Source organism: Schistocerca gregaria, chromosome 2 (assembly GCF_023897955.1).
Source record: "Schistocerca gregaria isolate iqSchGreg1 chromosome 2, iqSchGreg1.2, whole genome shotgun sequence".
In the NCBI taxonomy this organism is placed as follows: Eukaryota; Metazoa; Arthropoda; class Insecta; order Orthoptera; family Acrididae; genus Schistocerca; species Schistocerca gregaria.
In genome coordinates, this window is record NC_064921.1 from 457,423,508 (window position 1) to 457,449,017 (window position 25,510).

Genomic DNA, 25,510 nt, shown 5'->3' on the forward strand with positions numbered 1-25,510 from the left:
GTCGACATACAAGTTACTTTGGAATAAGTTTGGGCATCTCCGACATATTCCGAGTCGTGGTCACCTTTGTGCTCAGACGCAAAGACTACCAAATCCACTGGTTAGTCCCTCAACCGTTAGGGGTAAAACTCAATGGGACCCGGGGCAAGTAAGGCTATCAACCTGCTTCCCTGGTACTATAAATATTATGCTGGCAACAAGCAGAGCAAAATGCCTCGGACCTTTGGAGGTGACGGAGTCCCTCCTCTAATTGAAAAACCAGGGACTCCTAAGATACGACTCGGCAAACGAATGGTAACGAGATGGAGAGCTATTAATATCAATGGGGGCTACTCTGGGAAGAAGGTAGAGTTGGCAGAGGCTGCAAGTAAGATGGGGCTGGACGTTTTAGCTGTTAGTGCCATTCGGGTAAGGGGTGAGAAAGAAGAGGAAGTGGGAGAATACAAGGTCTACCTGTCAGGAGTCAAAGCAGGAATAGCACAATGGTGTGTAGGGCTTTACATCAGGAAATAAATGGAACCAAGCGTAGTTGCAATAAGGCATGTAAACGAACGACTGATGTGGATAGATTTGACAGTGTCTAGCAAGAAAATTAGGATTGTGTCAGTATATTCGAATTGTGAAGGACAGATCAAGATAAGATGGGTTGTTTTTATAACGCACTCAGTGACGTAGTTGTTAGAGTAAAGGACAAGGACAGTGTTCTGCTCCTGGGTGATTTTAATGAGAGTATTAAGCTGCGGCTGAAGAGTATGAAAAGGTTATGGGTAAATTTAGAGAGGATATGGAGGCCAACAGGAATGGGAAACAACTCTTGGATTTCTGTGCCAGCGTGGGCTTAGTAATCACAAACTCCTTTTTTAAACATCAGAACATTCATTGGTATACTTGGGAAGTCAGGGGAACCAGATCTGTCATTGACTATATAACAACAGATCAGGAATTCAGGAAGGCTATGAGGGACACACGTGTATTCAGGGGATTCTTTGATGACACTGATCACTATTTAATCTGCAGTGAAATTGGTATTGTGAGGCCGAAATTGCAGGAGGTCAGGTCCATATGTAGGGGGATAAGAGTGGAGAAACTTCAGGATAAGGAAATCAGGCACTGGTACATAACAGCGATCTCAGAAAGATACCAGTTAGTTGAATGTAGGCAATTACAGTCATTGGAAAAGGAATGGACAAGGTACAGGGACACAGAGCTAGAAGTGGCTAAAGAATGTCTTGGAACAGTAGTGTTTAAAGGTAGGAATGACACAGTCAAGGCAGTCTGTAAAAGGAAAAAGAACGCGTATCGAAAATGGCTACATACTAGAACTCAGGTAGACAGAGAAAGTTATGTTCAAGAAAGAAACAAAGTCCAACAGATAATTGCAGCATCCAAGAAGAAATCTTGGGAAGACTTCGGAAGCAGGTTGGAGACTATGGGTCAAGCAGCTGAAAAAGCATTCTGGAGTGTAATTAGCAGTCTTCGAAGGGGAGGTAAGAAGGAAATGTCAAGTATTTTGGACAGGTCAGGAAAACTGCTGGTGAATCCTGTTGATGCCTTAGGCAGATGGAGGGAATATTTTGAAGAGTTGCTCAATGTAGGTGAAAATACGATCAGTACGGTTTCAGTTTTCGATGTACAATGGGATAGGAATGATGATGGGAATAGGATCACATTTGAGGAAGTGGAGAAAATGCTCAATAGATTGCAGTGCAATAAAGCGGCTGGGGTAGATGAAATTAAGTTGGAACTCATCAAATACAGTGGAATGTCAGGTCTTAAATGGCTACACAAGATAACTGAAATGGCGTGGGAGTCGGGACAGGTTCCATCAGACTGGACGAAAGCAGTAACCACACCAATCTTTATACAGGGAAACAGAAAAGATTGTAACAACTACAGAGGTATCTCTTTAATCAGCGTTGTGGGTAAAATCTTTTCAGGTATTGTTGAAAGGAAAGTGCGAGTATTAGTTGAGGACAAACTGGATGGAAATCAGTGTGGGTTTAGGCCTCTTAGAGGTTGTCAAAACCAGATCTTTAGCTTACGGCAAATAATAGAGAAGTGTTACGAGTGGAACAGAGATTTGTATCTATACTTTATAGATCTAGAAAAGGCATATGACCGGGTTCTTAGGAGGAAGTTATTGTGTGTTCTACGAGATTGTGGAATATGAGGCAAACTTTTGCAATAAATTAAAGGTCTTTACATAGATAGTCAGGCAGCAGTTAGAGCTGACGGTAAATTGAGTTCACGGTTCAGAGTAGTTACAGGGGTAAGACAAGGCTGCAACCTGTCTCCACTATTGTTTATATTATTTATGGATCATATGTTGAAAACAATAGACAGGCTGGGTGAGATTAAGATATGTGAACACAAAATGCGGATGACTTAGTTGTGATGGCAGATTCGATTGAAAATTTGCAAAGTAACATTTCAGAGCAAGAGCAGAAATGTAAGGACTATGGTATGAACATTAGCATCTCCAAAACGAAAGTAATGTCAGTGGGAAAGAGAATAAACGGATTGAGTGCCAAATAGGAGGAACAAGGTTAGAACAGGTGGACGGTTTCAAGTACTTAGGATGCATATTCTCACAGGATGGCAACATAGTGAAAAAACTGGAAGCGAGGTGTAGCAAAGCTACTGCTGTGAGCGCTCAGCTACGATCTACTCCCTTCTGCAAGAAGGAAGTCAGTACCAAGACTAAGTTATATGTGCACCGTTCAATCTTTCGACCAACTTTGTTGTATGGGAGCGAAAGCTGGGTGGATTCAGGTTACCTTATCAACAAGGTTGAGGTTACTGATATGAAAGTAGCTAGGATGATTGCACGTACTAGTAGATGGGAACAATGGCAGGAGGGTGTCCACAATGAGGAAATCAAAGAAAAACTGGAAGTGAACTCTATAGATGTAGCAATCAGGGCGAACAGACTTAAATGGTGGGGTCATGTTACACGCATGGGAGAAGCAAGGTTACCCAAGAGACTCATGGGTTCAGCAGTAGAGGGTAGGAGGAGTCGGGTTAGACCAAGGAGAAGGTACCTGGATTTGATTAAGAATGATTTTGAAGTAATAGGTTTAACATCAGAAGAGGCACCAATGTTAGCACTGAATAGGGGATCATGGAGGAATTTTATAAGAGGGACTATGCTCCCGACTGAACGCTGAAAGGCATAATCAGTCTTAAATGATGATGATGATGAGAAAATTAAAGGACTATCTTTTCGAAACCCTGTACTTGTCTCCCATACCGACGCATAAGTTTGAAATTTGGCTCAAAGGTGCCTGTTCCTCTGTAATGGTGCAAAAGCGTGGCGCCCTCCGTCTTCACTCTCGGGTTTGAAACAAGCAGCCGTTAACACATGCGAAAAGAAGGCCACAGCTCAGAAGTTCATGTCAGTTTTAAGATTGGTTAATGTCACATTGGTACCAAGTTTCATCACAGTCCTGTCCGACGCCAGCGTGGACGTGTCACAAGATGGGAAGGTCGTCAAAGTCCCTTTTACCAACATGTCTCCTCTTCTGTTGAGGCATCTGCTATGGAGGTCAGAACCGCGACACTCAGGTAGTGACACACAACCTAAGTGGTGTCGAAGGGGTTGCTTAACCCTCAGGCGCTAGAGCAGGCGCAAGACAAAATTAATGTCGAAGTTTCCAGCAAGTACATTTTTTAAACAGTTCTCAACAAAGATGCGTGGGAGGCACCGAGTGTGTTGAAAAGCTGGGGTGCTAGAGTGACCCTTTACCGTTTTGTTCACAAACGTGATAATGTAGCAGCATCCCGTGATCATTCCACAAGAAGGCGCGAAACAGAAGCGCTGGAAAGCATGAAACCCTTGCTGCTTCGGATATCGTTCAAATTTCGTCCAGTGGTTTTGAACGGCCCCTACTGGTTCCAAAAATTGCGATTAATGGGCTGGCAGCCCAACGATGTTCTTAGAGTTCACACGCCCAGGGCTGGCAGCAGTGTCCAACGTTGTCAAGAGCATCTCCCGGTTGCTCATCCCACTGCAAACTGTTGTTTTGGACGGCGAAATGTGTGGGAATTAACGGGCCAAGGCCAGGTATGACTTCATTGACGTCCTTTATGCCACCCTCTGAGGCCTTTCCTTGACGACTCTAAGCGGTGGTATGTCTGAAACGTTACGCTCGGCCACCCATAAGAAGCCCGCGTGATGCCAAGGCTGGATGTCTCGGTCCCGACCTCCATCGCAGAGGCGTGAAGAGAAGGGGTGAAATGTGGGTAAGAAGCGCGGCGCGACGATCTACCCATCGTGTGATACGATCACGGTGGCGCTCGGGAGAACTGTGTTGAAATTTGATGCCAGTGTAACATAATTAACCCACCTTAAAGCTCACATGAACTAAGCTCACATGAACTTCTGAACTGTGGCCTTCTTTTTGCATGTATCGACACCATGCTGTCTGAAGCGTAGCTTAGCCTGATTGTGACGTCGCAGGGTGCCAAGCGTTTGCACAGTTACAGAGGAAGGTTGTAGGAGTTTTTGAGCCAAATTTCAAACTTAAGTGTCAAAATCGATGGGAATTAGGGGTTTTAGAAAAAGTGGTCCTTTACTTTTGTTATGCAGTATAGTAATATAGTAGGTCGTCCTGAAGCGTTCTTCTCCGAGATAAACACGTCCTTTCCAAATTCACAGAGTTGCCTCAAAATATGATAACTTAGCACATTATGGAGTAAAAATGTGTTGTGATTATACATTTTTTATATCGTTATGACCTACTAGGATCACGCTACAGCTTCAATTCCTCTTGTTTTATTCTTGTTTCCTATTTTTCCAGTTTTCTGCATCTTCCCCCATGTTGTCCTTTTCCTTATTCTGTCTATGGTGATCCAGTTTTCTTATTTTTTCCGCCTGGAAAGCCTTCTGTATTTAGTATTTCGTTCTTAAAGACATTGCTTTCTGTTTCTTTGGAGTCTTTGATGTTTCTTTCTAGTTCTTTTATTGCTTTTGTAATCCACTCTGTTGTCGATTTCTTTTTCCAGAAATATTTGTCTTGTCAAACTGTTCTTATTCATTCAGCAGAGTTGAGCAAGGAATATTAATCTTCACTTTGGCATTATATCTGATATTTCTGTATATTTTCGTAATCTCCTCATTACCTTTCATTCTCCAACAATCTGTAGTTTTTACTGGACCATTATTTTTGTCCAAATCCGTTTTCCAAATACCTCTGTTTTGTCCAGCTTATAGTTAAGCATTCACTTGCATACAATTTTTTTACATCTGTGGTACAGGTTTTCGTTTTGTTTTTCTAGATGTAATTTTCTCATTGTACATTTTTTGGTCAAACCATATCCTCTTTCTATTTTATTAACTGTTACGTGTATTGCAAAATTTTTAGTCTATTCTGCTGTATAATTTTTCCGAGGTATGTAATTTTACTAACTCGCTCGATTTACCAATTCGTCTTTTGTGTATTATGACGCATTTTGTATATTTATATTTTTTATATCTGCCATGAATTTTAATTTTTGAACTGAAATTCTGAGACTAGCTCTACTTGCTATTCTTTCCAGATGATTTATTTAAGTAACAGCTTTTGTCAGCTTTTCTGAAAGTGTTCAAAATGGTCTCCAAACGCTAGGCAGAATCATACTTTTATTTTATACCAAATATTTCAGTTTTTTGGCAACCCTCAATTCGTTGCTGGACGTTACCGTCAAGACGCGAAGATGAAGAGCAATGGAAGCAGACGTCCGAAGATTCTGAAGTACAGTTTATGCTCTGTAGCTCAGATATGAAACCAAAATCATTCGTGGCAAACTTTCCTGAAACATATTCCTGTACAACAACTCCAGTTTACTTGCGAGAGTAATATGAGCTCTGCATACAGTATTTGTGGAATCTAAATATTGTAAATAATAAGTATCAGCTATCAGTCGTCCTTTATAAATTTTATTGGCAGATCTAGATTTCAGCTAGAAACTAGCCATTCTCAATGCACTATCATTTTTCATCAATGCATGTAATGCCTGTTGGTCGGGGTTCATCCACAATTCATTGCATGCTACATTGAGTAGCATTACACGCATTGATCAAAAATGATAGTGCATTGAGAATAGCTAGTTTCTAGCTGAAATCTAGATCTGCCAATAAAAAAATTAAAAAGGACGACTTCTAGATTAAATCTATTATTTATAAGTCAATATAGCAGTCGCTGCGTGCAACAGCCTTCTGAATGGAAGTTAACCTGATGAAGATGTTGACACAGTTGATGATGGTGACTAGGTAGATTGAGTTCGAAGGAACTGTGCGGGGATGGAACAGTATTCAGTGTGTCTGAGAAGGCGGTGCAGCGCATTACTTGTCTCTTTCGCTAAGGGTAACAAGATGCGGATAGGTGACGTTATCGCATATTAAAGGGGATAATTTGCACTGTCTGTTCGGTGTAGCTATTATGTAGGAAATGGTGGTGGGCTGATTTCGGCCTATAATAACTTTCATATCTTTCCATTTAGTTTCCAATGAGTTGGAAAGGGATAGGGTTTCCCATAATAAATTGTGTAGGAACAGAAGAAATGAAGCAGTTTCTATTTTATGCGGGAGCGATACTGTCTCGGAAAAATTAATTAAAGTAAATGTAAGACCTTTGTGCGTGTGTATAACTGCTTGTGGGGATCAATATGTAAAGTTTATGAGTTGCATAGAAGTGAAACTCTGTCGGTAACGAGTAAAGTGATTTGTTTTATGTTTTTTTTTAATTTTTTTAGCCAGTTGAGCAGTAATATGAAGCGTTGTATGCCTCGGGGAGCTCGTGGAACCAGGGCAATGGAAATATTTTTACTACGACAGTGCTGCCCATACTTCCAGCTATAATGCTCTAAAAAAATTAAGCAGCCAAAGGGAGAAGAGGAAACGAAGTGAGAGGGTATGTGATTGAATTTCAGTGATTACAAAATCAAGCCAAATTTACAGAGGAGTTGGCAGTATTAGCCTACTTATCAGTATGACGTAGCTTCCCTCTGGTTCGGATACATGCTCTGATTCAGTTAGGAATGGTGTTATAAAGCCGTTGTATCCTTTTCTGAGATATGCTGTTGCAGCTGGTCCTTGATATACTGGATACAGTCACTGGGACAGAGTCGGTGACCGAGCGAGGTGGAGCAATGGTTGGCACACTGGACTCGCATTCTGATTTATGTTTTCCGTGGCTTCCCTAAATCGCTTCATGCAAATGACAGGATGATTCCTTTGAAAGGGCACGACCGACTTCCTTCCCCGTCCTTCCCTAATCCAATGGCACCGATGACCTCGCTGTTTTGTCCCCTCCCCTATATCAACCAAACAACCAGCGGAGTCTGTGTTGGAGCTGGTCCCGTACATATTCTATTGGAGACCTATCTTGGGATGTTATTGCCCACAGGAGAACCTCAGCATCACGCAGACAGTTCATAGAGGCACGTGCTATGTGTGCACGACAGTGTATCAGAGCTAACGCATGAGGGCGCAGGATGTCTGTGACGTCCCGTCGTCCCGTCATCGTTCTCTAAGTCACTACCAGCAGCGCCTGAAGTCATACCCGATGGCTCCCTACACCAACACAGGAGCAACAGTGCTGTGCCTCTACAAAACGTTGGAAGGACAGGCCTTCCCCAGGTAGCCACTATACACCCCGATCATGGTTATCCGGGGTAGTTCGCAGCTGCGATTCATCGCTGAACACAGTACGAGGCCATTCTTCAGCGGCCCCTGTTTCCCGCTCACGAGACCACTCCAAACGCTGCCGTTTGTCCTCAGGTGTTAACGGTAACCTACACATGGGACGGTAATTCTATGTCCGGCTGCTGTTATTCTTCAACCTTTGATGCGGATGACTCAAAATGTTACACGGAGTCCGTTACGTGTTCTCGGATGGTAAACGCAGAAGTGAAGAGGTTACAATGTGCTTGGTGCATAATATGGCGCTCCTCGCTTTTGGTGGTCAGACATGGACAAGCTTGCCTGCCCTCATGTTTCCATGCAGTCCAACGTTGGGTCCATCTCACATTCTGGATACTACACTATTCGACCAGTCGGCCAAATGGAGAGCCACAATGAGGACACTGTCAAACTCTCTCAGGTGTCGATAACGCTGTCTCACATGAAATATTACTGTATCTCATTGCTACCTATCAGAACCCCTCGGAGAGCATTAAAGATAAACACCAGTCCTAATTGTTCAATTGTAAAGTGACCTGTTTCCAAATTACATACAAAAAACACTATTTCAGTATACATATAATTCGAAAACGATGCTTTGCTGATTAACATTGTTCTTATGTGAGAAACACAATATAAATGTGAAATTATACTGTAACTAAGCGAAAGAAATAGAGCACATGGTCAGGACGTACCAGTAAACCTATCAGTATAAAATTACTACAGCAAATTAAAGAGAACATATTACTAAAGCATGTTAATTGAATCTCCGATATATGTTATCACTAAAATTCAAACACTAGTTGATTTGTTATAAACAAATTTAGATATGTAATTGTTACCTGTTATGAATTAGTCAGAAAATGTTATATTAACTCGTAACTAAGTTGAAAATAGGTTCACCTTGTTCAGCACAGAGATTGTAAAATTTTAGCAATGTGTAGCTCATATTCGGTTTCACTTTTAATTGTGATTTTACATAAAATTGTAATTTTCATTGTAGGTAATTGTTAACAAAATTATAAATAGAGATCACGCAGGCGCCTTGGGGCACTCGTTTTTTGACTAGGGTTGCGAGCAAATGTATTGTAGGTTCACTCGTTTGTTGATTTTGTGAACTCTGTGTCTTTTGATGTCAACTTTGGGTACCTGTGATGTAACCGGTACAGTTCACCAGACTCGGACACCAGAGTCCTGGAAATATATTGGTATTAAAACTGCACTGTACTTTACAATTTATTTGGGAGTCTTCCGCAATCCTTTTCATAGGCTGCACAGCGATGAGACATGAATCCAGGAATTTTACAAAACCCCGAGAACTAGACAACTCTCAATGTTGGTAGAATTGACGTGAAAACAACAGTGCATCGACTGGGCTCTTTACTAAAAACATATGCAACGCGGAGATGGGAAAATATAAACATCTCACACACGAGTCCGAGGCAACTCCGTTCCTTCAGTGTGATCACTCAATATCTGACGCTGTTCGCGCCTGTTATTACCCTACCTGGCTGGTAACGATATTAGACATGAATAACACTAATGCAAAGTGGTGGCTGCCCTACTTGTCAGAGAGAATTGCAGCTCTAATCATATTCACATATGCTAATGGTGTGTACATGTATGAAGTTAAATTGACATTCGATCGTTTATTAGGCAGTTTGTATTTCAGCAGGTTCATAGACTTCAGGTTTCCTTTCATAGCAACCTTGTATTCTATGGTAGTATAATTGTGTCTGTTGAGGAAATTGAACTCGTGTGACATTTGCTCAAAACCTATCCTAGCTGAATTAGTCAACGACGTTTATATGCCCTACAAGATTTGATAATAATATTGAACAAGAACAACACTAATGCACTCTGGTAGCTTTCTTGCCCGTCACAGAGAACTGCGACTTTAATCATTTACCTACCCGCCGATGGTGTGTACGTGTATGTTCTTTGTCAGGTAGAGTGTGTGTATATATGGTACAGGAAGCCAATGCTGGTCTGGTCCTCCCTATCCCATTCTTAAAGATCATTTTGGAGGGAATTCTATCCCGTTCACATTTAGAACAGAATGGTGCACATAAAAGCTCTGTTCATATCTCTCGAAGAATGGTTAGATCAGTGAATTATTTCCATCGCCACATTCGCCGTAGACATGAGTTACGCATCGCCGAATACCGTAGACATGAGTTATTTTTCTGGGAGGACTGATTGAAAAATATGATCAAATTGTAGGAGGCTCTCTTTTTCCCGAGTAGTTTTAATTGAGCGGAAATGAGGAATTTCTTTGAGGAGATAGTGTAAGTAGGCTGCTTAGTTTTTTATGTTGGTAACGCCACGTAGCGCTCTGTATGAGTATCACTGACTGCGCTGTGTACACTAACGTTGGGCAGTTGGAGGTGAGCCTCCAGCAGTGGTGGATGTGGAGAGAGGGATGCCAGAGTTTTGAGAGGTTACTATAAGCGAACGATCTGGACGTGTCTCCGCCAGAAAAAGGAAATTTGCAAAGATGGTTGTCATGAATTGATAGATATATATATATGATGACTTTTGAACATTATTAAGGTAAATACATTATTTGTTCTCTATCAAAATCTCTCATTTGCTAACTATGTTTATCAGTAGTTAGTGCATTCAGTAGTTAGAATCTTTTATTTTGCTGGCAGTATCGGCGCTCGTGTGTATTACCGTAGTTCGAGTAACGAAGATTTTTGTGAGGTAAGTGATTCATGAAAGGTATATGTTAGTCAGGGCCATTCTTTTGTAGGGATTATTGTAAGTCAAATTGCGTTGCGCTAAAAATATTGTGTGTTAGTTTGAGTACGTTGAGTTTTGCTCAGCTATTTGAAAATCAAATAACGTAGAAGTTTACCAGTACAGTCATTCATAATTTTTCTAAGGGGACGTTACAATAGTTACTGTGGATTATATCGGCTATGTCTGCCAATCCAGTGCAGTGTTAAGGAACTCTATTCGCATTTGGAAGAAACGGAATTTAAATTCCTTCCTGGCTGTCCAGATGTGGGTTTTCCGTGATTTCCTCAAGTCAATTATACCTATATGATTCCTCTGAAATGGACACGACCGATATTTTCCCCCCATCCTTGCCTAAACCGAGATATTATTGAACCTCTAATGCCATCGTCGTCGAAGGGGTGCTAGATTTCCTACCCTACCTGTTTCGCTTTGTAAGAGCTGTTCTACTCGCCGGTTTTCCAGTTTTCACCCCTCTGCAACGGAAAATAAAACGTTGCAAGGTTTTTCTGGGAAGATCACAATTACTCCTAACCTCAAAACGTTAAAATAGGGGCTACGTGACACGATCAGCCTTTACGGTCAATCACATACGCGTCGTCATTTTGGAACCCCATTGAAAATCTGGGACTGCTTGGAACAATCCATCGTCATCATGAATGGTAAGAGGGCGTGCTGAAAAATAATGCTGCCGAATTGTTTAAGTGAAAACTCTTAAAGCTTTTCAAACAAAACGAATCTTATTAACATCTTTATTCTTCATAGCTGCATATTTATTTCTCAACATATTTACAATATTCACTTTTCTCCCAGCGAGAGATCACTTTGTCGATACCGTCGCTGTAGAATGTTTGATTATGTTGACGCAGCCACAAATTCACCTTTGGCCGCACCGCTTCATCACCATCAAAGTGAAATTCTCGCAGGTGTTCTTTAAGCTCTGGAAACAGATGAAAACCGATTGGGACGAAGTCGAAACGGCTTGGAGGATGATCGCTGATCGTGAGTTCAAGGCGTCGGATTTTTGCTGATATCGTTGCGCTAGTGTGTGGTGTGACATTGTCTTGCTGAACGAGACGGTGCTTCACGTGTGGACGAACTCTCCGAATTCGAAACTCGATTACAGCGCGCTGTTTCCCACATACTGGCATAATTACGTCACACTCCTCCGTTGGAGCGGCAGAGGGCTGCAGATATGTAGACATTAAGAATAATGATGTAGAAAGTGAATAACGTTTGTTTTGTTTAAAAATCTTTAAGAGTTTTCACATAAATAGTGGCATTACTTTTCACCTTTCCCTAGTAGAATGGAACTTGGAGACGTCTACGTGTTGCAGAGATACTCCGACATGGTGTCTCCCACCTTTGGAATCTAACCTGCCATGTCACATAGAATCGTAGCGGGTATCGGCGATCTATGAGATTTCGAGCGGTGTCTCGATGGAGATGACGTAGCATATCTTTCTCTCCGCCAAGCATATCCAGTTTTAACATAGGAAATTTACTGGGAACTCATCTTGCATATACGAGTAACAGTTCGTAGAAATATACCCGGACGCCCCACTGCCTGTTTGATGTTAGCGTTGTTTATGAGGAGTTCCATTAAAAAGAAGCAAGGCAAGAGTTTCTCAGTAGTCTTACCAGCGGTTCTATACGGAGAAAACGAAATGCTGTTGGCGACGCTATAACGAGCTAGCTCCCGCAGTCACATTGCTGAAAGTGCCTTATAATATGAGGAAGATGATAAATGGAAGGCTGATGATCTGAACGAAACTTTGTATAACTCGTTTACGGTAGGAGACTGTAGCACCATTCCTCCTTTCAATTATTGAGCAAGCGCAAGGATGGCTGACATAGTGATTAGTGTATCTGGGATTGTAAAACAGTTAAGATCTTAGACGCCAGGAAGGCATGTGGTCCAGACGGTATGTCCGTAAGATTAAATGTTGACTATGCTACAATATAGCACCATTCTTATCCATCATCTATCAGAGATCATTGGAACAGCGGAAAGTTTCACGGGACTGGAAGAAGGCCCAGGTGATAGCAATCTATGAAAAAGGGTAGAAAATCGGATGCACATAATTACCGGCCAATTTCAGAGACATCGATTTGTTGTAGAAAAGGAACATACTTTGTGTTCAGACATAATGACCTTTCTAGACTGTGAGAAGCGCATCTGCAGAAACTAGCACGGTTTTAGGAAGAGTGGTCATGCGAGACACGGCTGGCCCTCTTTGTGCATGATACACAACAGGCTCAAGGTACCGGCTCCCAGGTTAATGCCATACTTCTAGACTTTCGAAAGGCGTTCGACTCAGTTCCGCACTGTCGCTTGCTCCAAAAAGTGCGCGCTTACGGTCTATCCGATGACATATGCAGTTGGATTAAAAGTTTTCCATCAGACAGAGAGCAGTATGTCGTCCTGAGTGGGGCGACTTCAACAGAAACAAGCGTAACTTCAGGTGTGCCCCAGGGCAGCGTAATAGGTCCACTACTTTTTACGATTTACATAAAAGATCTGGTTGATGGTACTGACAGCGGCATTAGACTGTATGCCGATGATGCTGTAGTCTACAGGAAAGTAGTATCACCCAAAAGTTGTGAACGAATCAATGAGGATTTTCAGAAAATAAAGGCGTGGTTTAATGACTGGCAGTTACCTCTCAATATTGTTAAGTGTAACCTGCCGCGTATAACAAGGCGAAAATCCCCATTAATGTATAAGTACAAAATAAATGCCTAGTCTTTGGAAGCGGCAACATCCGTCAAGTATCTGGCCGTGACTGTTCGAAATGATCTCAAATCGAATGATCAGATTACACAAGTAAAGGGCAAGGCGAGCTCTAGATTGTGGTTTATTGGTAGAATCCTGAGGCGATGCAGTCCTTCAACAAAGGAATTTGCTTACAATACATTAGTTCGTCCAGTCTTAGAGGCGTGATCGTCTGTGTGGGACCCTTACCAGTTGGGTCTGATTCAAGAGACTGAGAAGGTCCAAAGAAGAGCGGCAAGATTCGTGACTGGCACATTTAGTCATCGCGAGAGCGTTACAAATCTCATAGAATGTTTGAAGTGGAACACACTTGCAGGTAGACGGCGCGCTAATCGGAAGGGGTTCAAATGGTTCCAATGGCTCTGAGCACAATGGAACTTAACATCTGAGGTCATCAATCCCCTAGAACTTAGAACTACTTAAACCTAACTAACCTAAGGACACCACACACATCCATGCCCGAAGCAGGATTCGAACCTGCGACCGTAGCTATCGCTCGGTTCCAGACTGTAGCGCCTTGAACCGCTCGGCCACGCCGGCCGTAAACGGAAGGAACTGCTCACTAAATTCCGAAATCCGATCTTCGCCGAGGATATAGAGCACATATTATTACCACCAACTTTCAAATCGCGCAATGATCCCCTTTCAAAGACTAGGGAAATTAAAGCTTTGAAGCTCGTACTGAGGCGTTTAGATAGTCGTTTTTCCCTCGCGCGATTCGCGAGTGGAACAAAGGGTGGAGGGATGGGGGAGGATATGACTTTGGCGCGAATTGTGCCCTCCGCCACACACCATTTGGTGAGTAGCGGAGTATATATGCAGATGTAGGAGAAAGGGACAGTAATGTTACCTTTCCAGCAACGATGAGGTCGGAGAAGAAGCACGGGTTGATGGAGAATGAAGAAGATAATCAGCTGGCTGATCCCGGCGGAGGTTCGAGTCGTCCCTCGGGCATGGGTGTGTGTGTTTGTCCTTAGGATAATTTAGGTTAAGTAGTTTGTAGGCTTAGGGACTGATGACCTTAGCAGTTAAGTCCCATAAGATTTCACACACATTTGAACAAGAAAATCAGCTACGTTCTCCGCTTTATAAAATAACAAAAAATCATATTTGCCTTAAACAGTCCAGGAAAATCTTAAATCTGGATGACAAACGGGAGTCGGATCTCGGCTGCTGTCGAATGCAAGTGCAGTAGACACCGCTCTTCGCCATTTCGGTCTCTCTTCGGATAGGTTCAGAAATAGATATATTCTAGACAGAAGTTTTCAGAGCATGGAAATCATTATCAGTCTCTATGCCACGGTGAATCAGCTCCGTGGCTGTTAACTGGTCAATGAATGATGTAATATGAGTCTAGCAATTTGTAATTTGGACAATATTTTTTATGTTCTTATCTGCCTCGTAAAGTTCTCGTACTGACCGTCAGAAAGCTTATATTGTGCCTTATATTAATTGAAAATATTTTACAACCTTTTCAGCGCAATCGTGGACAATGCTCACTTTGAAAGTACGCGACTGTGCTCAGTAAGGATAAAAAATAAAATGTAAATAGAATTAAAACAAATGACGACAAAATTGAACACATGTAAAGACGGAATAAGCCCTCTTCCCAGATCCGCTTTAAAAATTGGAAAATTTCTGAAACTGTGTCGATCGTGTGTGATTTTAATAATGCGGGAAAGCAAACACTTTGTGATAGGCGCAAAAGCTACTCTCACAGTCAGAAAGAGAGGAACAAAACCGTTATGTAACGATTTTAATTTTCCTGGAACTGAAGAAAATTCTATCCACTGCTTGGTAGCGGTTAATTCCTCGCTGTCTAGAGCGTGCACAAGTCTGACGCCAGCTATATCCGCTCGTTGTAAACACTTTAGCCTTCACTCTCAGAGAAATATCTTTGCACATCAAAATTATGTTTAGATGCAAAGAGATGTGTAAACTCGTCAGCCAAATTCGCATTAAAGTCAGTTAGTTGCAGATGGCTAGCTATCAGTATCACATAATGGACAGAGAATCCTGCATAACGGTATAATCTAAAGTTCAGGTAATGACAACAACAAACAAACACTGTTTTAGGTGTAATTTTCGTACTTTAATAATCACATAGAACATGTTCACATTTTACAGATTTGAATTAAAAAAACTGACCACAGCACAAAGGTGCTGAAACATTTTTGGATATATGTGGAAAACCGGTGTTTTGCATAACAAGTGGACATTACATCCAGTAATAATAATTCCTATTCTAGTAATTGCTTTTTCACCCTATTAAGTTGAAATGTTGGTCATTTGCCTGATTCTATTGTATGATCACCTAGTCCATGAAGCATACAAACTTATTTTATTATGTGACTTTAGCTAAGGTAGAAGCATCAGAGAAACCGTTCTGATGTTGCGCTTCATAATGGAAGCAAGACTGAAGAAAAATAAACACACGTTCATCGAATATATCGACTTAGAAAAAGGGTTCGACAATGTAAAATGCTGCAAGATGTTCAAAATTCTGAGAGAAATAGGAGCAAACTATAGAGAAAGTCTGGTAATATACAACATGTACAAGAACCAGAAGGGGATCCAATATGGACAAAAACCAAAAGAGGACAATGAGACTGTAATACCAAGAACGAAGTGCTCGAATTAAAAAGGATGTGAGACAGGGATGCAGTCTTTCACCGCTACTGTTCAATCTATACAAAGAAAAAGCATGACAGAAATAAAAGAAAGCGTAAAAAGTGAGATTAAAACAGAGAGTGAAACCATATCAATGATAAGATTCGCTGATGACAACGCTAACCTCAGTGTAAGCGAAGAAAAATTACGAGATCTATCGAATAGAATGAAGTCTAATGAGTACAGAATACAGGTTGAGAATGAACCAGAAAAAACGCAAATAATAAGAAGTAGCAGAAATGAAAACAGCTAGAAGTCTAACACTAAAACTGTTGATCACAAAGCAGACGAAATCGTGGAATTCTGCTGTCTCGGAAGCAAAATAACCCGTAACGGACGAAGCAAGGAGCACATAAAAGTAGACTATCATAGGCAAAGAGCGCATTCCTGACTAAGAGAAGTCTTCTGGTATGAAACATAAGCATTAATTTGAGGGAAATGTTTCTGAGAAGGTATGTTTGGAGCACAGTACTGTATGATAATGAATCATGGACAACGTGGAAAACGGAACAGAGAAGAATCGAAATGAGAAGACGTGACGCTACGGAAGAATGTTAGATATCAGGTCGCCCGGTAAAGAATGACGATGTTGTCCACAGAATCGTCGTAGAAAGGAACATATAGAAAACACTGGCAAGTAGAAGAGACAAGGTGATACGGTATGCGTTACGACATCAGCAAAATAACCTCCATGGTACTAGAGGGAACTGCAAGAGTAAAAATTGTAGAGGAAGACAGAGATAGGAATACATCCAACAAGCAGTTGAGGATGTAAGGAGCAAGTGTTACTCTGAGAGGAAGAGATTAGCGCAGGTGAGGAATTCGTGGCAGGCCCCATCAAAGCAGTCAGAATACTGACGACTCAATTCGAAAAAAAAAAAAAAAAATGCTTCCGTGGACTTTTAAATAAATCGGAAGGATCTGACCTTGTTGACGACGCTATAAATAGTTGATGGTAGTTGAGTGTGATGTACACACTGCTACTGTAAACGGTTCTTAATTCAAATGTAAGCTTGTGGCCAACATTATAAAAGATCACTTAACATGCGGAAGATAGGAAATGTTGTGTTAATGTTCTGGCCACGACACGAGGTCGAGAGGATGTGAAAAACCAACAGGTTAAAACCGGATTTTAGTTCTGTATAACCGGTATTTTTCGATATTTGGTTGGTTTCGATTACATTAGTTTTTTTCAGTCTTTACTAACAACAGAGTAGAAAACTGTCTTATCCTTTGCCATACCTACCGTGCTAAAATTTTTAGCTTTTAAATCAAACTTTTTTTTAGGAACTATAGATGTTGGTTTTTAAATCAATCTTTTTTTTTGGGGGGGGGGGGGGGGGGGCAACGGGTGATGTTTATTCGTAAAATTTCCATTGCGTTGAAATACTCGACCATTATAGAAAATGGGAAAAGTGATCAGTGTCATTTTAATAACAATGTCGACAGTTGTAAGATAGCAACAAACACATGACATAAGAATCGGTAATGCGTTGCTGTGTGCTGTGTGCTGTGGCCTGTCGGATGGTACATGTGTACATGCAGTGTGCAGGACATCCCCCACATGGTCTATGCAGTAGTTTCTACCTGTCGTCCTCGGACATAGGTTGTATTGCAGAATGGCACCATCCATAGTTTGGAAGTATTTTACAAAGTGCAGTGAAATACAATATTCCATTTGCTGTAAAAGATTAAAAAGGGGGCGGCCGGAGTGGCCGTGCGGTTCTAGGCGCTACAGTCTAGAGCCGCGTGACCGCTATGGTCGCAGGTTCGAATCCTGCCTCGAGCATGTATGTGTGTGATGTCCTTAGGTTAGTTAGGTTTAAGTAGTTCTAAGTTCTAGGGGACTGATGACCACAGCAGTTAAGTCCCATAGTGCTCAGTGCCATTTGAACCATTTGAACCATTAAAAAGGGCAAGAGGCACAACAAACTTGTGACATCACATAATTAGAACACATCCACAATATCTTTTGGAAGAGAAGGTAAATTTGATTGGTATATCTATAATTTTATTGATGTGCTATAAACATGGGGTAATAACTGATCCCTTAATTTTGTGGGTGCTACAGGGTGATAAATTGATACCATCCATAAGTGATGATGCAAGAAAGTCAACAACTTGTGACCTTCCGCTCTCGCCGTCCCCCATCCATCCTCCACATATTTACTGGACCCACTGAGACCGATTTCTGTCATAGTGTCAAGCTCGTATCGACAAAGATTTCCGACTCCTTCATCTTCATTACAGTTTTTCTATCTTTGTCCGAAGTCTACATTTATTGCTGGAAATAATAGCAATGAATAAAAACGAAATTAGGTTGTTTTGGAAACTGGTTATCTTGAGCGGATTTAACAATCTGGTTAAAATACACTCCTGGAAATTGAAATAAGAACACCGTGAATTCATTGTCCCAGGAAGGGGAAACTTTATTGACACATTCCTGGGGTCAGATACATCACATGATCACACTGACAGAACTACAGGCAGCAGAGCATGCACAATGTCGGCACTAGTACAGTGTATATCCACCTTTCGCAGCAATGCAGGCTGCTATTCTCCCATGGAGACGATCGTAGAGATGCTGGATGTAGTCCTGTGGAACGGCTTGCCATGCCATTTCCACCTGGCGCCTCAGGTGGACCAGCGTTCGTGCTGGACGTGCAGACCGCGTGAGACGACGCTTCATCCAGTCCCAAACATGCTCAATGGGGTACAGATCCGGAGATCTTGCTGGCCAGGGTAGTTGACTTACACCTTCTAGAGCACGTTGGGTGGCACGGGATACATGCGGACGTGCATTGTCCTGTTGGAACAGCAAGTTCTCTTGCCGGTCTAGGAATGGTAGAACGATGGGTTCGATGACGGTTTGGATGTACCGTGCACTATTCAGTGTCCCCTCGACGATCACCAGAGGTGTACGGCCAGTGTAGGAGATCGCTCCCCACACCATGATGCCAGGTGTTGGCCCTGTGTGCCTCGGTCGAATGCAGTCCTGATTGTGGCGCTCACCTGCACGGCGCCAAACACGCATACGACCATCATTGGCACCAAGGCAGAAGCGACTCTCATCGCTGAAGACGACACGTCTCCATTCGTCCCTCCATTCACGCCTGTCGCGACACCACTGGAGGCAGGCTGCACGATGTTGGGGCGTGAGCGGAAGACGGCCTAACGGTGTGCGGGACCGTAGCCCAGCTCCATGGAGACGATTGCGAATGGTCCTCGCCGATACCCCAGGAGCAACAGTGTCCCTAATTTGCTGGGAAGTGGCGGTGCGGTCCCCTACGGCACTGCGTAGGAACCTACGGTCTTGGCGTGCATCCGTGCGTCGCTGCGGTCCGGTCCCAGGTCGACGGGCACGTGCACCTTCCGCCGACCACTGGCGACAACATCGATGTACTGTGGAGACCTCACGCCCCACGTGTTGAGCAATTCGGCGGTACGTCCACCCGGCCTCCCGCATGCCCACTATACGCCCTCGCTCAAAGTCCGTCATCTGCACATGCGGTTCACGTCCACGCTGTCGCGGCATGCTACCAGTGTTAAAGACTGCGATGGAGCTCCGTATGCCACGGCAAACTGGCTGACACTGACGGCGGCGATGCACAAATGCTGCGCAGCTAGCGCCATTCGACGGCCAACACCGCGGTTCCTGGTGTGTCCGCTGTGCCGTGCGTGTGATCATTGCTTGTACAGCCCTCTCGCAGTGTCCGGAGCAAGTATTGTGGGTCTGACACACCGGTGTCAATGTGTTCTTTTTTCCATTTCCAGGAGTGTAGATTCGAAAGAAAGTGGTATTAATTGAAACCGGTTGTTTCAGCTATAGCCGCCATCCCTTTGGGAAGCTAATCTGATCTCACGACCGGTAGAGATGTTGCAACTTGTAACAAATAGTCTGTAAGTAAAGCCTAGTTTACACGACGATACTATGTTGCTGTCATCTACGCTACCGGCCACTGCGCATGCGCGCCGCGCGTTTGGGCAACTCGTCGGTGAAACTAAAAACTTTCGACGTGTTCCAACTTTGGTGACACTAGTTGCATTTGTTTTGAGGTTATTTGTGTTCGTATAGTGTAGACAAAGTAAAATATGAAGTGGGAAACGGAAAATAATGTTCACTTTTTGGCTATCTATGTTTCGCATAGGTGTTTGTGGGATGTCAGTGATGCTGATTACAAAAATAAGCAACATATTGCTGCTCCTGAGACCTTCTCGTGCTATCAGAACACATATAGTTAGACTATATCTGAGCTGAAGGGCAAAATTTATTGAATTAGGAGCACATATACAACGGAATTAAGAAAAATACAAGCAAATGTAATTATAGCTGTTGAAATGCTCTTGTCTACAAGACTAAAACCCCATCGTTCGAGTTAGCTGACTGTTTTTTAAAGAATATTGTTGACAGGAGGGAAGGCTACACAAATCAAGAAGCTACATTCTTTATTCAGTATTCATCTATATAAAATGTCGCAGCAGTGCTCCCCATTAACATATGTTTGACTTTTGCTACTGTACTGATCTGTCTTCACGAGAGTAGTTTGGAAACCATTCTCTTCTTAATGCGGCCAGCTTCGAATAATTACTGCTGTTAACGTTAATAATTATTACTGTTAATCTTAATAATTATCGGTGTTGATGAAAAAGCGTCATCACCAACTAAAACAGCTTCTTATAGCTTGCCGCGTGTTCTCGATTGTAATGCAAGCAATGTGATATGTAATTCCAGTTCTGGCGACAGAGCTTCATGCATTACAGTATCTTTATTCCTTATCTCGTAATTAACTCTAGAAGAAACGTTAACAGTTCTGGTGACATTCTAAGATAATTAAAAGAACTTCTTGGGTCTTCCATTATAAATTATTTCAGCAATGATGCTGAGCAACTGAGCTGATGTCTTTTCTTCATCCAGTCACGAATCGTAACACGCTTCTAATTTTTTCCTTATGCAGCGATTCCACGCAATAAGCTTTAACTCCATCACAATTCGTGCGACGTGCAGCTGCCAAAACTTTCATTTCAGACGCTACTCAGGAACCCAAAAAACGACGAAACTGAAGTGGATACTGGTTTCGCCGTGTCTACAGTCAAATATAAAACCATTTGCGTGCAACACATTCCACGCAACAAGTGGCGCAACCCACTGTCGTCGTGTAAACTATGCTTAACGCTGAAACTCCCTGGCAGATTAAAACTGTGTGCCGGACCGAGACTCGAACTCGGGACCGTTGCCTTTCGCGGGCAAGTGCTCTACCAACTGAGCTACCCAAGCACGACTCACACCCCGTACTCACAGCTTTACTTCTGCCAGTACCTCGTCTCCTACCTTCCAAACTTTACAGAAGCTCTCCTGTGAACCTTGCAGAACTAGCACTTCCTGAAAGAAAGGATATTGCGGAGACATGGCTTAGCCACAGCCTGGGGAATGTTTCTAGAATGAGATTTTCACTCTGCAGCGGAGTGTGCGCTGATATGAAAGTTCCTGGCCGATTAAAACTGTATGCTGGACCACGACTTGAACTCGGGACCTTAGCCTTTCGCGGGCAAGTGCTCTACCAAATGAGCTACCCAAGCACGACTCACGCCCCGTCCTCACAGCTTTACTTCTGCCAGTACCGCGTCTCCTACCTTCATAACTTTACTAACACTGTTGGATACTGTGCGCCATCGGCCGACACGGCTGGCACAGTACAGCAGGAACGCGGCGCGCGTCGCGGGCTGCGTGTGTGTGCGTGCCAGGCGCCGGCCGGCTGCGAGCCCAGAGCTGCTGGCGCCTTCCGCGTGCGGCGCGCCGTGGCTCGTCTGGGGCGTGGCAGGGGGGTGGGGGGTGGATGGTGGCGGGGGAGGGGAGGGGGGAGAGCACGGAGAGGCGTGGGCGCCACAGGCGCCGCCTCCCACGCGCCACGTCAAGTGCCACGCTCTCTGCTTTGCGATCCTCTTGTTGTTCGCAACATGGGCTGCCCGGATACCAGCCACGTACAGACTAGGCCGACTTTTCCATGTGTACGGAAAATAAACGGCTTACGGGCATTGCTAGAAGGAATCGGGAGCGGAGGTATCATTTTTCACGCAAACCAATATTTGTGAAGCTGTCGCTACTTCGTGTAGCTCACAAAAGGACAATTCGGAATAATGTAAAACTAATTCGTACGTAAAAAAATCTTGCAAAAAAAATGTCATGGAGATGTTTCTTTGTTTGAACGAAGAACGTTGGTCCCAGATTGCACGAGACTTTTGATTAGAGGATCGTGACTTTGGGAACACGGCACCTCCTCTCGGCTTAGCTGGCAACGATACTTGGCGAGCGTCTTCTACTTGTAAGTATTCACCACGCACTGCCATCGTAAATAAAGAAGTCTTCCACATGGCTGCCAGGTACGGTCGCTGTTACTTCCTAACGTCGTTCCTACAATCAAAGAACTTTGACATTTATCATTAACTAAACCGTAGGTCAAACGGAGAATGGAAGAAGAATTTTTGTCTGCAGTTTATCTGCAGTTGCCGCAGCTAATGTTTCCATGCATATCGAGGAGTTATCTTTCTTTACAGTACATAAAATGTTGTAATAGCGTAACAAACTAGGCTTGACACTTGTGTCCGGGGCAGAACGGAATGTCAAAATCGAAATTCCATAGTTCATTTCAAACGGAGATTTTGACACAGGCCATTAATGGGACCAGACGTCAAAGTTTTGCGGAAAAGAAATTTTTACGTAGAGGTTCGCCGGTCCGTGGAGGAGGGGGGGGGGGGGGGGAGGGGGGGGGAAGGTCATCGAATCTGCTAACAGCGGAAGTTAACATTAAGCTGTAAATAAAATTTTAATGTTATGACCCGTATGTCTGATTGATTGTGAATGAGAAGAACCGTTGTGATGTTCCTCATTCATGTTTAACCCAGGAGTCCGTAGTAGATACTGCTGGTCCCCATATTTGTTAATCGTTTAGCACTACCCAGGGAATACATACAGCCTAAGGTATGCTGCAATGACATCATACAGATGCTGAGAGGTTCCTCATGGAGTACAACAGCTATAACACTACGGCGTCCTTCCTTAGGACCCGTCTACCCTCTGCCGAATACCGTGCTCCAATGCGACATAATATTTCACTTGTCAGAAAAATCGATGTTCATCTAAACACAGCGAAGAGGACAGTAAAAGGTTACATCACATCTACCCCTCTTCACTGGTTACCAACTCTGAGCTACATTACTCCAAAAAATGGTTCAAATGACTCTGAGCACTATGGGACTTAACTTCTAAGGTCATCAGTCCCCTAGAACTTAGAACTTCTTAAACCTAACTAACTTAATGACATCACACACAGTACACAGTACATCACTTCTGGTTCTTGTACGTATTGTATATTACCAGACTTTCTCTATAGTTTGCTCCTATTCGAACCTGCGACCGTAGCGATCACGCGGTTCCAGACTGTAACGCCTAGAATCGCTCGGGCATCCCGGCGGGCTACATTACTGGGCCAGATCTTCGAAGTCAGACTGCCTTTCTCAAGGAACATCAAAAACTAATTAAAATTCCTCAGCTTCCAATCCACTATGACGTGCCCGCACTTAAAACGAGCCGAGTCAACCAACAAACGGGCAAAACACTATAAGCAGTGGATTTCAACATGAGCAGAAGGTCGTCATAAACGTGGAATAATATAGCCCATGAGGAATATCAGACTCTCATAAGACTTGGCACAAGACCAGCTGGCATGGAATTATCACAATGTGCTTGGAAAACAGTTAACAGGAGGCCATGCATCTGTGCAGAAAGCCTCCACCGATGGATAAAGGTTTCATCTTCTCAATGTGGCTGTGGCAGTTAACATCAGATCATCAAACACGTTGTAATAAGCTGTAGCAGACGAGCTTACTCTGGAAATCTAGAAGATTTCTTTGAAGTGACAGAGGCAGGCCGTTAATGAACTGAAAAGTTAGATGTTAATTTGTAGATGTAGTCGTTTGGATCTATTTATTTTCTAAAATTATGCAATTCAGGTATGTAAGTTGCTTTTCAGTTTGTATTGCCATACGCTAAACAAATCCAAAGTTGACCTGTCTTCACCGCTCTTAAATGGTTCAAATGGCTCTGACCACTATGGAACTTAACAGCTTTGGTCATCAGTCCCCTAGAACTTAGAACTACTTAAACCTAACTAACCTAAGGACATCACACAACACCAAGTCATCACTCACCGCTCTTACTCAAGTTGAATAGTGGATAGTGGATTTTGTGGTTGTGCGTCTTCTTAGTCTTGATTCCATTATTTTGCTTTCTTTTCGTCACACCGTGTAAATGTCCCATGATGACTGAAATATTTTTTCCACTTAAGGCTCGTCCAAAAGAGAGTCCAGATATCTGAAAGCGAAGAAAAGATTTAGGTTTTACAATATCTGGACAGGGGAAAAGCCTACGCTGTCTATGAATAAAAGCGAACGTAAATTAAATTGATAAAGCAATTATCTTTCAATAACTTTTTTTTTAATGTGAAAAAGTCAGCACTATTGGAGAGAAGTAGAGTTGTTTTTGACGTTACTTGGTTGTTAGAAAGAAACGAAAAACACAACGGATAAGGTAAATAGCCTCTAGGTACTCCCTTAGAAATATTGTCTGATACGTTTGTATCAGACAATATATCGCTAGAAAATAAATGTCGACGTTTTGAAATGTTTGGATGACTCTTTTTCTGTTGTTTCACTTCTCACGTGTTTATCATACGAACTTTATCAATACCATTCGTTATGAAATTTGCTTTAGCCATCTATGGTTGCTGGTTACATAATTCTGACATTATATTCTGACTTTTTGTATCACGGATAGTATTTCATAACCTCACATTCACCGCCCGGTGCTGGGCTAAGATATGTGACGTTGTGTTGACCTTACCTCTAGTGTAATTACACTGTAATTAGAAATGGCTGGTTTGAGAAAATGGCCGACACTGACATATTATTAGCCAATGGTTTGTGATAACAATCCTGTATTCTGAAGGCGAAAATCATATTAACTGTTATTGAAGGCTGATGAAATACATTTTTTAGATTGTCAAAGTGAATGTGCTTTTGTGGTGGTTCGACAGATAAATGGATGGATAAGTGTCCGGTTATCAATACAGAGGACTGAAGTTCAATCCTTACCCAGTTTAAACATTTTCTTTCATTCCCAGCATAGATTGGTTGATGTGAAAAATGGCAAGAAGAACCATCGTCTGGATTTCGTGTTACGCTCTACCTTCTCCTATAAATTCCTGGATAACACTGTTTAAAGTTCGGAGGAAGGCAACGATATACCACACCCAATATGACAGTGCCTGTAGCAGCAGTCCCGAAAATAGCCATCTCAACCTCATCCCACCGTCCTACAGCCCTTCCAGTTACTTATAATTTCAGATGTTAGTTAAAGTTACAAAAAACTATTGGACATCTCTATTTTTAGACTAGAATGAGATGGCGTACTTTCCAAAAGAAAATTCTTACCAACTGCTGCAAAACAAATAAACAAATAAAAATTAAAGTTACAAGAAATTTTGAAGAAAATGTATTTTCTTATTCCAATCTGTGGAAAAACTGAACACCTAACGTAATTTGATTGAAGGTAATATAGCAATATTCTCAAAGTTTGTCGATACACGTGATATATATTTTATCGTGAA